Below are 16927 nucleotides of genomic sequence, written 5' to 3'. Positions count from 1 at the left end.
CTAAATTTAAATCATGACTTGTTAACTGTTTTTAAATGCATTCTTTTATGTCTTAACTATTGATTTTATGACATTATATGATTGTATGATATGTGAGCTGCTCCGAGTCCCCGTTGGGGAGATGGAGGCAGCATACAAAAATAAAATAAAATAATAATAATAATAATAATAATTATTATTATTATTATTATTATTATTATTGTTGTTGTATGATGAACCTTCAACTAGAAACACTCCAGTTTGTTAGAATTGAAGCCAAAATCAGATCATCAGAATGAACTGGCAATCTTTCTGAATTGGGTGACCAACCAGTATTTTCCCATAATAAGAACATAGGATGGAATTGCAATATGGATTTGATAAATTTACTGCTGTTATGAACACCAAAGGTGTAAAGAAGACCTTACAATGACTGTAACTCGGTGCTAAAACAAAGGTTTGCAAATACAATTTCAGCTTCCCCCACAACTCCAGGTAGGGCTAGGCAAAAAGAGGAGAGATTCATGCTACAGCTGCTCCAACATAGCAGTCTCTTCAATCCATAACAGTAACCTAGTCCACCAGGATGGGCAATTTGTGACCCTTTGGGTTTACTGGACTGCAGCTCCTATCAGTTCTAGATGATAATAATAATAATAATAATAATAATAATAATAATAATAATAATAATAATAATAATAATAAACTTTATTTTTATATCCCGCCCCATCTCCCCGAAGGGACTCGGGGCGGCTCACAACAGGGACAAGCCCGAACAACAACAACATATTTAACATAAACTTAAAACATTCCAACAATACACAAAATAAAATAATGGACAAATACATTAAAATCCAAGCAGATAAAATCAGAGTAATTAAAAGCAACCCAGTGGGGACAGGTTTCATAAAGTGCTGTATCATGGAAATAAGTAGCAGTGATAAAGTGCCATATGCTTTCAAAACAGAAAGAAGTATTCTAATAACAGCTCTTTTGGGCCTGTTCATTTAAACGCGCTCTGGAACAACCATGTTTTCAATTCCCGACGGAAAATGGGCAGAGAAGGAGCTAACCTGATCTCCTTAGGGAGAGAGTTCCAGAGCCGGGGGGCCACTGCCGAGAAGGCCCTAGTTAGCAAAGTTATTGGTGAAGAAATAGGAAGAATGAAAGTTGCATTCCACCAACATCTTGAGGGCCACAAACTGTCCACTCCTGTTATTACTGTGTTACAAAGAAAAGGCCAACTGTGATAACTCAACTCAAGATCTTCTGCTTAAAACAAAAGATGTGCAGGTGACCCCAACATCTTTAGAACCACATGACACTGTTCCAACAATAGCCCTTATTCTGCAGAGAAAGGAATTGGGGATAGGTTGCTTTATTTAATTGACTCAAGGGAAACTTATGTACTATATGGAGTCAAATATAGAAACTAAATGGCAGGGGGATGCTGAAGACAAACTTTACATGAGGACTATTAATCCTATTATTAGTTGTAATTTCTGTCTTTTTCTTCTGAATAATGCAAACCCTTAAGTATTACAATTGGAGTAGATCTTATACTAATATCTGCAACTACGTTCACAGCCACAAAGTATTCCAATAATTTACAGATGCAGAGAGTTTGAGAAGAGTGTTCTGACTAGAGCTGTACTACTCACAAAACCTTTCCTCTAAAGGCAAAAACAGTACATATTCCTTGCCATCTGTGCATGTAAGAAATTTACTCCAGTACCTCCAATCTGGAACTCTCAACCATTTATCTGTAACTGTACTAAAACAAAAACAAGAAGATCCTTTCCATTGACAACTCAAGACTGCAGCAGAGCCCAGGGAGGATCACCCATCAATGACTCCTTGAAAAAACAGGAGACAAGACAAGGGCAACTATTTCCCCTTGAGTACCTGCTGCTGTAATGGCTCCCTTCTCCCAGCTAGATTTAATATAAATATTTGCTTCTCATTTGGAAATACAGTATGATCTCTTTCCTGTGTCAAAAGTTCCATTATCTGATGATGATGCTGTGTTGTTGTTGTTGTTGTTGTCGTTGTTGTTGTTGTTGTTGTTTATCCACCTCTCTGCATGAATTGAGGCAGGGAACAACATCACAATCAGTTAAAACAAACTTTAACATATTTAAATACAGACAGTTAAAAGGTAAGTTTTAAAAACATATAGAACTAATATATTTTAAAACAACCAGTACATTTCAACCAGTACAAATTCATAATTTAAGGATTATAATTTAAAAATCATCTAGACAAGCATGCAAGAAGACATTGGACTTTAATGCTGTTTTAAATTCAGACAACGCATTCAGCTCTCAAATCTCTTTCAGCAGGGCATTCCACAATCTAGGGACAACAGAAGAAAAATGGACAATGTTAACCTTTGGGTGACCATTGTCAATTTAGTCCTGGCTGAATGGAATAAGAAGTTCATCTCTAAGAAGAACTGAGTGTATTGGGCAGATTATATATGAAAAAGTGATCCCATGGGTTACATTTCAGAGAAGGGAATTGGCAAAATGAGGTATGAGTATTCCTTCACTGAGAAACCCCTATGAAATTTATGGGGTTACCATAGGCCAACTTGAAGGCACATATACACATAATGAAAATGCCTGGCATCATGCCCTTCAAATTATTATAGTCAATTCTTTTCTAATTTGATTGTTCAATTGTAATTACTGTGGCATCCTATTTAGTGGAAATAATATCTATGTAGAGTGAGTAGCACCACAAACATACCCAGAAATTCATTGCCTTCACATTGTGCCTTCACCAAATATTCAGTGTTACAGTATAGCAGTGTTAGACACAATGATTTTAACCGTGGTGTATTGTCTGAGGACAAAATTGGTAGATTTAATTGTATAGAATGTGCTACTGAAAGCTCCACATAACTTAAATGAAATATCCCAGCAAAAACACCAAGTTACAACAGCCAATTAAAATATGAAAATATTGTAGTACAAACCAGTAAGTCAAAAAGATCGAGTGTGTTTTGACTGCTTTCTCTCTCAGTGATATACAGCTTGTTTTGCTTTAATAAACAGCCCAAAATAACCACCAAACATACAAAGAGTCAAATACTACGAAGAACAAAGGATTCAGTCTGAAGATTCAAAAACTAGTGCAAAATACTATGGCAACTCCATTCTCCACAATGTGAGAAAAACAGTTTCAGTATTAGTTATTTATGTGTGCGTATGTGAGTGAGTGTGTGTGTCATACAAGGCAATATCCTTTTACATATTTAAACATGACTATCAGGTCTCATGATGAGCAAAAGTATCTCTGTTTTGTCACTTTCAACTCTGTAAAAAGTCTGGTTTGTCTCTGACCTTGCTTTTCAACAAGAAACTAATGCTCTACATTTGAGCAGTGTGCAATGATAGGGAAAGATCTCTCATCTTGCTGGAAAATAAGATCTTTTATCTGAAACTGAGATGCAACTGGTGAAAATCATTGCTTGAGGATTAGTAAGTGATAGACTGGGAGCAAGTACTAAATGTGCCACCTGGGATAGAAGACTGTATGTATTGCGTACATGATTGTAGCAGGCATTTTTAGCTTGGTAAGTCTTGAAAGCAAACCAGTAAACTGTGAACCATAAAGGTAACAGCAGACACAGTGCTGTAAATCATACGGGAAGACAGGCTAGATCAATAAAAATAAATAATAGGGATTGTTTTTCCTGGGGAGCAGGAGAAAGATACAGCAGTGCCTTTCTTATTCGTCTGCAGGTCAATCCCTCTTTGCCGTTCCCTTTACAATTGAAGGAATTATGCTGTTAAAATGACAAGTTAAAACAAGAGCCAAAGAGTCATAGATCCTGGGGACAGTCATAATTCAGACTACATAAAGGGCAACCATTTTTGGACTATATGTGACATGAAAGGCAAAGGGCAATCTAACTTCATTGTTTATCTTACCTTTTACTTGAATATTACTCAGAATGGGGGAAAGAAAGAATTGTTATAAAATATACAATTTCAACTTGAGACATTGTCCATATGGACACCACATACAATGGTGTGTGAGCACAGAATTGTTCCATCACTAGACACATATTCCTTAAATGGTAATTACTCTATATATACTGTAACTGGGAGAAAAGGAAAGACAATGCTCACATCCCTACAACACCTCATTCTTTCTGACAACTGTGGATACTTATACAATTATGGGATGTTTGATATTTGATCCAGCAGTAGTCTCTTTTCTCTGACCAAGGGACATTTTTCTTTGGATTCTTTGACAATATGGATGTTGCTTACATAGGGAAATTATGGTGGCTTGACTTCTCTTACTCCAATACCCTTCTAGGACACTGAGAATTAAGCAGGTCTCCAAAGGCAAATTGTTCCTTAAGTTCTGGGCATGTGAAGGATGAACCTCCTCAATGTCTTTGGGTGGTTGTGTGTAGAAAACTAGTTTCTACCTCATCAGTTCAAATTTCATCAGCACCTGGAGCTCATCTACACTGGGCAGTTATCCCAGTGTAAATATGTCCTGGAGCAATCCGGATCTGGTACAGTCCTGCTGAACTCAGGGCCATTGTTCAGATATTCCAGGAGTCTGTCCATCCCTCTGGGATAGCTTAGACCTCACCTTCTCTGTATTGCTTCCCCTGGCCATGGAGCTCTTTCAGATCTCTTACCTAGCGACATAGCTCCATTGGAGGTCCTGGGCATTGCAGGAACGTCTGCTGACATCAAAATGGGATACCTTTGCAATGAGGAAGGAGGTGGGGATGATTTTCCATCCTCCTTCCTAGTCATGTGGTCACTTCTTTATGTCAAAATTAGGTGCTCACAGAAGCAAAAAGAAGGATAAGAGATCACTCCTCTACTTTTATGGTTGCATGGGCTCCCCATTCTGATGGCACAAGAGGTGCTGTGATGGCTAGGACTTGCATTGAGTTATTTGGTGACTAGAAGTGAAGGCAATGATATGGGTGAGAATCACCCTCTTTCTCTATGCCAATGAGTGCAGGGAAAGGGGCCAAATTGGACTACATTAAAGCAACAGAATGCTCCAGAGTTTCCAGCAAATGCTGGTGTGTCCCCTGACTGCTCAAAGCAAGGTAAAGTCAGTTTAAAGAAAAAGAAAACAGCAATACTCATCTGAATTTGATGTGCATCAGGGACTGGTGAATCTGCAAGTAAGCCTCAGGTTTATCATTAGGAGCCACATTCTGTCTATACATGAATATGGGTCAAGACTGAACATTAAAATTCACATTTTCACCCATAAAAAGAATGAGTGAAATGCAAAATAAGCCTAGGTCTTTGCAACTTTGCTTACAGGAAGGAAATTTCAGGAAAAGATGAGGAAAAGCTGCAATTCACTCTTCTATGTAGCTATTATAAGGACAGGGCTGCTGTTCCCATTTGCATTTTCCCATTTCAATCATTTAAATGGGGAAGAGAATCTTTACTTATCTATATCTAGCAGTGGCCAAGTAAAATCCTAGCCCCAATATAGCATGGGACATGTTTGGCTAAAATAAAAATGCTTAAGTCCTCATCTGTGAAATTATGCAGTTAAAGGAAGAGTGAGCTGTGTGTGGGAGGGATGTGCAGATATGCTCTTGGAAAATCATTGATGTTTCTCTCTCTCTCTCTCTCTCTCTCTCTCTCTCTCTCTCTCTCTCTCTCCCCCCCCCCCCCCCTTGTTGGTTGGCTTCAGTGAAAATTGAGTCTTATGCACCAGGAGCCAGCTGGAAGGAGGATGCTTCCAGCTCTTTGCCTCTCATGCATATTCAAGGATTAGCATGAAAGCTTTGAATTATTTTCAAAAATGGGCCAATTATGTGGATTTTACATGACTGTTAGCTCTGATATTAAAGGTATACTTGCCATGGCAACACATGTGATCATAGCTGATTGGGTTTTCTTCGGCTGAAGCAAAGATAGACACTGAAGACACACACCCCAAAGTGTGGGTGGAAAGAGAAAAAGAAAATAGATATTGTTATAGAGAATCCTGTTAATGAGCTATAGAGCATAGTTCACAAAGTTTGTGTCCTAAAAGAAACAAGGGCTATTAGAACACTGCAATTTGTTTTAACATAGGTGAATTCTGGTGGCCAGCTGCATTCTCTAGAGCAGTGGTTCTCGACCTGTGGGTCCCTAGGTATTTTGAGCTACAACTCCCAGAAATCCCAGCAAGTTTGCCAGCTGTTAGGATTTCTGGTAGTTGAAGGCGAAAACATCCGGAGATCCACAAGTTGAGAACCACTGCTCTAGAGGACACCCCAGAGTTGGAGTATGTCTTGGTGCACAATCTGACCCACTTACACAGTTACAGCTACAATTTACATATGCTCAAGCAGAATAGATCATTAGCTTGAGAAGTGAGGAGGCCACATATCATACTCGGCCACAAGTGATCACCCATAATTCATTTTGAAACTGTATTATATAGCCAGTGTAGCTCAGTGCAGTTAAATTGCATTGTATGAGCCTACATTCACAATTTAATGCAGTTTTAAACTCCATTTATAGCAGTGTAACTGGAGCCTAAAACTGCATTTATTTCCATCTGGTGCTCTTCAAGTGAGTTGCATAATAACACCCATCATTTCAGTGAGCACACATAATGACAGAGGATAATAGAAGCTGTGGCCCATCTTATCTGAAAAGCACCAGCTTTTGGAAAACTGTTCTCCAAGAAGCCCTCCACAAGTGTATTGATAGGGATCATTTTGTCTTTTTGAACAAATCTGACAACAGAACAATGTAATAAAGTTATATGGAAGATGGAACATTACAATGTTGCTTTGTTAGTCAATGCTGGGACTACTTTGGGCATGATGTGCAGAGGTCAATGATATTTATGAATGTCACTTTCCTCTATCTCACAATTAGCAAAATGGAAGACCATATCTTTGCATCTTAATCCTGCAGGGAACCTAATTCAGTGAGTCCAAAATGGTGTCTTTTTCTTATCTCAGCCTCCACTACTTTATCCTTTTGCTCTATCATTCTCCATTGGGGTCACTGTAATTAGGAATGTGTAAACTTATATTCTGCAAAGTGATATTCATTATTAGATAATAAGATAATAATAATTTCAGGGTGAAAAGTTCTTAACAGATTTTACCACAGGAATCACCTGAAATGTTGAGAAGCTGCTACCAGTTGAAGTATGGTGGCATTTCCCAACCTAGTGCACACACACCCTAACCTGGTGCCCTCTAGTTTTTTTCTGTCTGAAATTCCCACGATTACTATCCACAATGTGCATACTGACTAGAGGTGATGAGTGCTATAGAATAAAATATCTGACAGTCGCCAGGTTAGGAAAGACTGAAGCATACTTCTTTTGGCTGGAAGAGCCACTGTCTAATTCAATTGAAGGTAGATTTATATATTCAGTGATTGAAAAGGGGGACTTGTATTCTTCATTTGCAACTTTTCAAAGTTTTCACCACTTCTTGATGTAATTCTGGTAAGATCTAAGGTAAGGTAGTGCTGTCGAGTGGACTGGTTTTAAGAGTTACCCTTCCCTAGTTTAGAATGATACCAAATTGACTTGACTTTACATTTTAAAAATCTCTACTAGAAATAGGACTTAAATAACAGATCTGACTTGTTTGGATGATTTGATCAAAGTGACTTCTCAATCTAAAGACTAACTTCTGAAACTCAAAGAGGAAAGATGAGCTAAAATTCCAGGCATGATCCATCCTCATATATTGTCTAAAGAAGAAACATGAGGCATACTTACCCAGCAGACAGTTTCTGTGTTCTTCTTTCTGGCCTTCTTTGGAAGTGGAGCTGTTAATGTGCACCTCAAAGTATTTCTGATCAGTTGCTTAGTTTGATTTTCCCAGCAGCTGGGCTGTCTTGTGTTGCGAGCTCTCTCTTCCACTAATCTCAATCCCTCTGACATTTTGTACTGCCAGTTGTGGTTGCTAGAGTGAAATACAGGCTTTCATCTTCCTTTCCTAACCCCAATTAGGTGTGATGGCCTTTTTAGTGTATGTAGCTGACATATAAAATATGCAAAGTTAATTTGAATTTTGAAGGGTTGGGAAAAGATTTTTTAAAGGCATCCAAGAAGAAACAGAACAATTTCATTTAAAGCACAATAACAACATGGATTTTCAAAATCTGACTCTAAAACAGTGATTGAGGCATTTGGAAACGGTGAGGAATGGCCCTGAGAAGGTCAAGGCATGGGTGCAGGGAGGAGAGAGAACAACATCTCAACAAGGGAGGAAACTGAATGCAGGAAGCAAAATGCCTCATTGTTAAATTTTAAATTTGTAGACAGCTTTTGTGTCATGCTGCTTGAGAAGGAATTGAAATCATATTTTAAAATAGTCCCCCAAATGGTTGGAAAACATGTTTCTTGAGTATCAAGAAACCTTGATGAGAAAAAAAGCTGGACTTAAGAAGAATCTTTACCATTCTATGCAAAAATTGCCTGTGTGTGTTTTGTACAGAAAACAGTATTTTATGCACAGTATCATAAAACTGTTTTCTGCACAGAAGATTCTGTTTCCTGTACAGAAAATTCTGGTTTAGGCATTGTTGTTGTTTATTTATATAGTGCCATCAAATATGCATGGTGCTTCACAATAAGCAAAAACAGTGGGTTCTGCCAAAGACATACAATTTGAAATATGTGTGTGCATACACACAGAGGGAAGTGGGGACAACAAAGCATAAAATTGTGCAATACAACTGCAAAACAAATCACCCAAATAGAAAACATAATATAATAATATAAGTAATCAGTAAATTCCAGTAAATTCCAGTAAAAACTGGAAATATAAGTAATCAGAATATACAAGGCTACAAAACAATGTCCAACTAAAATCCCAAAAGCTTTGTGGGGTGGGGGGATTTTCCACTGAGATTAAAAAACAGTGGGGTAAGAAGCAGACTGCAAATGCTCAAGGAAGCGGTTTGAAGAGTATGTGGAAACAAGTGAGAAAGGACGGACCTGAGCCCAAAAAAGGGAAGCTTTTATTTGGGCAAGAAGTCTGGAATTCCTAAAACACAAATATCAAGGAAGCTGGGTTTTTTTAAAAGGTCTGAAAGATAGAAGTGAGCTAAATTGTTTAGGGATTTGAATGTTAACATAAGATGCTTATACTGAATCCTAGAAGAAATCAATAACCAGTGAAGAGATATCAAAAATGGGGTGATTTGATCAAATGTGCCAAAAATATACCTCACAACCTCTGAGAATGCCTGTCATAGATGTGGGCGAAACATCAGGAGAGAATACTTCTAGAACATGGCTATACAGCCCAGAAAACACACAACAAACTGTGCCAAAATAATTACTTTTATAGCATAATGTAGAATGGATAAAAACATAAATACCTAAAGAATCTCAAAAGACTATAGTTAACTTTCATTAGAGAGGTCATGTTTTAGAACCTTTATTTAAAAGTGGAAAGCATATAGAAATCAAGAAGGAAGCTCAAAAAAGAATAAATATGAACACAAGGTGCCCTTGGAATGGGTACTGATTGACAGGAGAGCCCAGCATAATGTACCAACATTGACAGGTCCACCCAGAGCACTAGATGCCCAGCAACCTTCCTGAGAATACCAGCTGCTGTTCCTAACTCTTTCGTTTGCTTCAAAATATGGTTGCTGTGTCTGAAAATTCTTGATCAGAATTCTGCTGCCTTAATGATAAATCCAAAATGACAGGCCTAATCAAATGACACATAATATAAGTAAGTAACTACTCAATATATGTGCGTGACACAGATCCTACAAGTGCAGGCAGGCAGCCTAGAACTATGAAATGTTGCAGAGCTTTTCTTTTTAGACGGCAAAGACGTTTTTATTTCAAGGCCTGGGAATTCTGGGAGTTGTCATTCAAAAAAGTAATGATTCCAAGCTCTGATTCAGTCCGTGGTGTTAGAGCTCCTGGAAAGAAGCAAAACCAGTTTCAGTGGATGATATTTTAAAACATCTTTCAAATGTGTCAGTTTTTCCAAGGAACAATGATGCCACAGGGGCTTGTAAAACTTCAGAGAGATATTTGTTTCTCTATACCAATTGGCACCTGACCACAATCTGAGGAGCAAATAGATCACTGTAAAAAGGATGAATGGATACAGGGGGTCATTTGCAAGGATGCCTTAGATCTGTAAGGTGTACAAAAGTTAGCCTTGTCAGGCTAACACAATGTCAGAAGGGGCACTTTTTTTTTCTGTGGAGGCACCAGTCAAGAAGGCGACTCGAGGGACAGAAGACAAGAAATTAATCCAGTGGAAGGATTCACAAAAGGGCAGGAATGCCAAAACAATGCTGCTCCCAACAATGCAGACCCATTTTAAGTAAAGGCAAAGGTTTTCCCCTGACGTTAAGTCCAGTCGTGACCGACTCTGGGGGTTGGTGCTCATCTCCATTTCTAAGCCAAAGAGCCGGCGTTGTCTGTAGACACCTCCAAGGTCATGTGGCTGGCATGACTGCATGGAGCGCCATTACCTTCCTACCGGAGCTGTACCTATTGATCTACTCACATTTGCATGTTTTCAAACTGCTAGGTTGGCAGGAGCTGAGGCTAACAGCGGGCGCTCATTCCACTCCCGGGATTTGAACCTGGAACCTTTTGGTCCGCAAGTTCAGCAGCTCAGCGCTTTAACACACTGTGCCACCAGGGGCCCCAATTTTAGACCCATTTTAGGCCATGAGAATTGCAATGATTGGTAATTACAATAAGACCAAGGACCTCATCACATAATGAGTTCCCATAGGGCGATTTGCCAACTTCTGTGGTGAATCAGTGGGGAAGCAGGTCAATCCCAGTGCCCTGCACCCCACCTCCCCGACAGCAATGCTTCCACTTCCCTAATAGCAATGCATCACACATGGGGAAACATCACTACATGGCTTCCCCCATGCCAGCCCCATAGTTTCCAGTGAAACACGGGAAGCTTCCTGTGTTCCAGGTGCAGGTAAGATTGACAGAGCCCTGCTGGAAGTGAGCCTACATCTCATGATCAATGGTGTGGGGCTACATCAATCAACTGTGCTGCAAGTGTCCTAGGACACTTGCAGCCCATTATGTGATGAAGTCCAAGTCAAAGAGAGAGGGAACATTTTAATATAGTGGGTGACCTTGTCAGGAATGGTGCTCAGAGTGTAATAATATCAATTAGGCATGAAAAGAAATATTGCTCTCTTCATCTGAAATCAGCTAAAATATTTAGAGAATATGCACATCAATTCTAATAAACCTGATTATCTCATCAGACAAAAGCAAGCTCATACTTCCCATTGAAATATTGGTGAGTTTATGTTTGTTAACATTGTTTTTCATTTTAAATATTGTATTGTTATTTCACATTTTTTCAAGCTATAGTTCGGGCCCCCAACAGTCTGAAGAACTATGAACTGGTCCTTGACTTATAAAGTTTAGGGATCCTTGGTCTAGCCATTGGCCTCTTCAGCCCAAGTGCCTTATTCCTTATTCCAATGTTAAAACCTGTTGCATTTTCTAGGGCAACATTTCTCTCATTAGTTTCCTCCTACTGTATTGGACTGTAACTTTCATTGTCCCCCAACCAATATATAAATGCTCAATAGAGGTGATGAGATGTATAGTCCAACACATCTAGAAGGTTGGGGGAACTTGTAAGCAAGGACAAGTCTTTTAGGCCCCATCTACACTGCCATATAAAATCCACATTATCCACTTTGAACTGGATTATCTGGCAGTGTAGACTCATATCCAGTTCAAAGCAGATAATGTGGATTATCTACTTTGATAATCTGGATCATATGGCAATGTAGAAGGGGCCTTAGAAACACATTTCAGCTTGACATGCACTGCTTGTAAATGTTAATGATGTAAAAGAGGAAGCAAGAAAAGAGCCATTTTAAAATACATTCTAATCAGATGTGCTTTTTCATTACACACACGAGGCAAGGCATAAACTGATTTAAGCATCATTTGTGAAAAGAGACAGAGCTTTTAGTCAGCTAAATAGTTGCCCTGATAATTCCAGGCATGTAAAAATAAATAAAAAGATTCCCAAAATGCCCATGACTTGTAAATGAAGCCCATTTAATTATGGGAAATCATTGGCAAGAATAAACACAGATGGGGAGATGACTTTATTATAAAATGGCTTTGCAAGCTTGATTGGTTTGCATGGATTAACAAATTTAGATCAGGAAATGAGTCCTTTACATGCACCCTTTCTCCTTAAAAATAGCAGTCATTTTTTCAATGAATTCTCTGCTACAACTGGATGATAAGATGGAGCTGCACCAGCACCTCCTCTGGCACTCAGATCTATCCACAGTCATTTTGCAAACAAGATATTCATCAAAGCAATGCCTGGCTAATTTTGCAAAGTCTGGCCAGTTTGAATTTTTCATGTATTTTAACTAGATTGCCAACTGTTCTTTTTAGTTCATTTAGAGGTAGTTTACAATGTCAGTTTAAGCAAAATTGATATCTTGGTAAATATCGTGAAATCTTGGTAAATATCGTAACCTATGGATGCGAGAGCTGGACCATAAGGAAGGGTGAGCAAAGGAAAATAGATGCTTTTGAACTGTGGTGTTGGAGGAAAATCCTGAGAGTGCCTTGGACCGCAAGAAGATCCAACCAGTCCATCCTCCAGGAAATAATGCCCAGCTGCTCACTGGAGGGAAGGATATTAGAGGCAAAGATGAAATACTTTGGCCACATCATGAGAAGACAGGAAAGCTTGGAAAAGATCATGATGCTGGGGAAAATGGAACGAGAAAGAGAGGCCGGCCAAGGGCAAGATGGATGGATGGATGGTATCCTTGAAGTGACTGGCTTGAACTTGAAGGAACTGGGGGCAGTGACAGCCGACAGGAAGCTCTGATGTGGACTGGTCCATGAGGTCACGAAGAGTCGGAAGCGACTGAACAAATAAACAACAACAAATCGTGAAATCAATTGTAAATCTTAACCTAAAGCCAGTGTTTTGTCTTTGGGGAAAAACAGTAGTCCCAGACTCAATTTGGATTGCACAAGGAGCAGTATCTCTCTCTCCTGAATAGAAGTTACATTGCACAAGATGCAAACTAGGTGAATTTTGACCTGCAGCCTAAACACTTTGCCTGTCAGTTCTTTAGGTAGAGTGAAAGACGGAACCATTAAGGGGCATAAATATTGTCCTTTCTAGCTCTTCTTCCTGAGCTACCATATTTACAGTCAGCCTTACACATTTGCTGGGGTACAGGACCCTTTTGAAATTTGGGAAAATATTAATAAAAACACTCTTTTTTTACCTGAGAGAACACCCCTCTAGAAGTGATTTCCCTGTTAAGGGTTGATATGGAATTTAGACTGCAATGAAATAAAGGCTTGGCCTGGCAATCGTTGCTAACCAAAATTAATACAGTAGAGTCTCACTTATCCAACATAAATGGGCCGGCAGAACGTTGGATAAGCGAATATGTTGGATAATAAGGAGGGATTAAGGAAAAGCCTATTAAACATCAAATTAGGTTATGATTTTACAAATTAAGCACCAAAACATCATGTTATACAACAAATTTGACAGAAAAAGTAGTTCAATACACAGTAATGCTATGTAGTAATTACTGTATTTACGAATTTAGCACCAAAAATCACGATGTATTGAAAACATTGACTGCAAAAATGCGTTGGATAATCCAGAACGTTGGATAAGCGAATGTTGGATAAGTGAGACTCTATTGTAATTAGAGTTCCAGATTAAAGAGTCACCAGGAAGAGAAGATAAAGGCCAGAGGCTTTTTAATGCATTCTTGGCCAAGAATGGATGCATGTGGGCTCCTACTGAGCACTAACATAAAATATATGGTTTTGTGCAACCAGTTTTATACCATTGTCCAAATTTGAATTTTCCCTCCTCTCCGATTGGCTGAGCACTAATGATTTGAGTGGCGATCCCCTCCCAGCCAAGCAGGAGGAGCCTTCAGAAAGTTCTGGCATTCCAAGCCAGGAGGGGTCCAGGGTTGGGATGATGGGATTGTGAAACTCAAGCTCCTAAGAACAATGGAAGATGTTCTCGGTAGTCTTGGTTTGGGCTAGGTAAACAAAGATGCAAGACTGAGATATTATATGGAGACATGGCTACCTGTTTCTGGAAGCAAACACATATGTTTGGCTAGGATTACCATTTCGAAACAACATGGCTGGCTGATAGCTCTGGAAGAAATGTAATGTGGAGGGGGTGTTTTACCTTCAGGCCCATGTAAAGTTGGCTGTTTTGACACATTTCATAAAATAGATTATACATTTTAGATTTGGGAAATAGATACATTAAATAAAAGGATAAAAGTTATACAGAACACAATAGATACAAATATGGCAGTTGCTGATCTTAGTTTTGTCTTAGGATGTCTGGGCATGGAGATGATGAGATTTTGTAAATGTAGTTTTTCTCAAGCCAGCCAAATAAAGAATAATAGCTGGATGGCCTATAGCCCAGGGCATGACATTCCTGGAGATCATTGCCTCTTAACCTAGGTCAGGCAGAGGTCAATGTATCTTGTTTCAGAAGTAAAGTAGAATATATTTATATATATAGGGGCCGGGCTGTGGCGCAGCTGTTGAGCAGCTGCCTTAAATCACTCTGACCATGAGGTCATGAGTTCGAGGCCAGCCCGTGGCGGGGTGAGCACCCGTCAATTAAAAATAAAAAATAGCCCCTGCTCGTTGCTGACCTAGCAACCCGAAAGATAGTTGCATCTATCAAGTAGGAGATAAGGTACCACTTATAAGTGGGGAGGCAAGATTAACTAATTTACGACCTGGAATGAGGAAGTGCCGTCAGTGTGGATGATGAAGCAGCTGCTCCCCCCTGTGGCCAGAATCGAACATCCCCTCAGAAGAAGGTTAACTTGCCTCTGTGTGTGTCTCTCAGTCTCTGTTTGATGTGTTTATGGGCATTGAATGTTTGCCCTATGTGTGTTATAATGTGATCCGCTCTGAGTCCCCTTCGGGATGAGAAGGGCGGAATATAAATACTGTAAATAAATAAATAAATAAATATTTAATGGATTTATATGAATTAAAAGGAATAAAATAAAGTTCAGAGTTAGGATGGTAGAGGAGGAAAGCAAGGGTCTGGAGATGGCAGGGCTTGAGAGACTTCATGTAAGAGGGAGGGCATGTATTTCATTTTGGTTTGTTGCCTTTTGAAAACTATAAATCTTTTAGGGGGGTCCTGTGTTTGATAACAGGGTGGGATGACTTTCATAGAAGCATCTTCTCCCTCTCCTGTTTTCTAGCAGTTTTAGCCATCTTTGTGTGCTCCAGAGAATCATAGGGGCAGTAATGTGTCTTCAGATTCACCTGTCCACAAATGCAATGGCAGTAAGATATTTCTTCATGGCTCCTTTTGGATTAACATGCCCAAGAAATTACAATGAATTATCATAGGCAGTATTGCTCCAGTTATAGGGCCTGTATTGATCCATCTATCTCCTGCACATGTTGAACATCTATGTTTAGTGTTACCCCAGTTTTATGGCACTATGTTTTGGTGTTCTCTATTATCTGCGCCTACTGGTGTTTACTGGGATAAGGCAGCCTAAGATAGGGTTCAGACCCTGGTTCAGCCTCTCCTTCTAATATTTTATTGCAACACTTGCCAAGTATAAAAAGCAAAGTCTTTAGGGCCACAGAAAAAAGAAGGAAAAAGTAGTAGACATGAATGAAAGATGCTTGTCTATTCTAAAAATAAAATAATCTGTGCCAACGTTGCAACATCAGTAGGTAAGATTCCCTTGCCTCTGCAACTGCCTTCAGAAAAAAAACCTTTGTGCAATACCACAGACATTGAGATTGCAAGAAAGTCTCCATGGCAACCCCTTGATGCTACCTTTTGTTCAGCTGATAGTTTGCTTGGTCACATGATTGCCAAACAGCTTGCTTATGAGATAGAACTCAGCAGTAGACCATTTTTATTGTCCTAATGAAGCCACCCTGGAAAAAATGAAGGGTGACCCAATAGGGTTTCATTTATTTTTCTTATATAGGCCATTTCCAGACATGGCAAGCTGCAGAGCATATACATGCACAGCGTGGGCACAAACACCACTTCCTACTCCTCATTCTGCTTTGATCTCCAGTCATTCTGTTTGCAAACTCATGACAGTAAAGAATGGTGCTCTCAATAGACTTTTTTAAAAATGCAACTCAGGTACCTGTCACAGGATGAATCATTTATATCCTGAGGGATATGGTCAGTGTCAGTGCTGGAGTTTACACTTCAGCAGGGGACTGACTATCAGCCTTTGGATCCAGGAAGAACCCAACTGCTTTTCTGCCTGAGGCAAAGAAAAATATAATGCTCCCCTTCACCCCACCCAACCCTCCAGGTTCCTATATAAAGAATGAAATTCATCTGACAGGTGGATCTTATTTGAACTGTTGTAAGAAAATAGAATCCTCCCTTCTATACCACACAAATCTCAATTGTTTCTAGCCTCCCAGCATTTGAGGCAAGTGCTCAACCATTCTTAGATCTGTCTTCCCTCTAAAGAAATGAGAAACTTCTGTTTCCTTAGATTTCTCTTTCCAAGCAGTTGTGCTCAGTAAATAAGTAAATGGCAACTGCAAGTATGTAAATGGCAAAGAAACATGTCACAGGGAGAACTGAGTCGTGCGCCTTTCCACATTTCACAAAGGAAAACCAGGACAGGAATGACTAAGTGTGGTCAAGATGGCAAAAGTTATTAATGAAAAAAAAACATTCAAGCTAGGAGAGAGTGCAGCCATCTCTTTTTCTGGAGACTGCAGTGAGGAACAAAATTCTTCCCCCATCTTTCTCCCATCTTCCTGTTGAGTTGAGTGCAAATTCCTTTTTGCACTTTTAAATCAGTTTGCAGAAAGTGAATCAAGCTGAAAACAAAGGGGAAGGTGGGAGGAGAACAAAGGAACTCGGTCATTTTAAAAGCAGATGTAAACCTGAGATGACAGAAAATTA

General features: G+C 39.3%; 1 protein-coding gene and 1 long non-coding RNA gene across 5 annotated transcripts in view; one reads left to right on the top strand and one right to left on the bottom strand.

Moving 5' to 3' along the window:
• The window catches only part of frmd4a (FERM domain containing 4A), a 485341-nt gene that overhangs the window by 66083 nt on the left and 402331 nt on the right, over nucleotides 1–16927 (top strand). The gene's annotated exons all lie outside the window — the stretch shown is intronic.
• Nucleotides 5672–16927, bottom strand: part of LOC134299746 (uncharacterized) — a 60188-nt gene continuing 48932 nt past the window's right edge. The window contains exon 3 of the long non-coding RNA XR_010006988.1: nucleotides 5672–9887. This is a non-coding gene — a long non-coding RNA (uncharacterized LOC134299746). The remainder of the gene's footprint in view (nucleotides 9888–16927) is intronic.

Source organism: Anolis carolinensis, chromosome 5, assembly GCF_035594765.1.
Source record: "Anolis carolinensis isolate JA03-04 chromosome 5, rAnoCar3.1.pri, whole genome shotgun sequence".
Classification (NCBI taxonomy): domain Eukaryota; kingdom Metazoa; phylum Chordata; class Lepidosauria; order Squamata; family Dactyloidae; genus Anolis; species Anolis carolinensis.
Note: the sequence above shows the minus strand (reverse complement) of the source record. Positions and strands in the feature narration are given on the sequence as shown.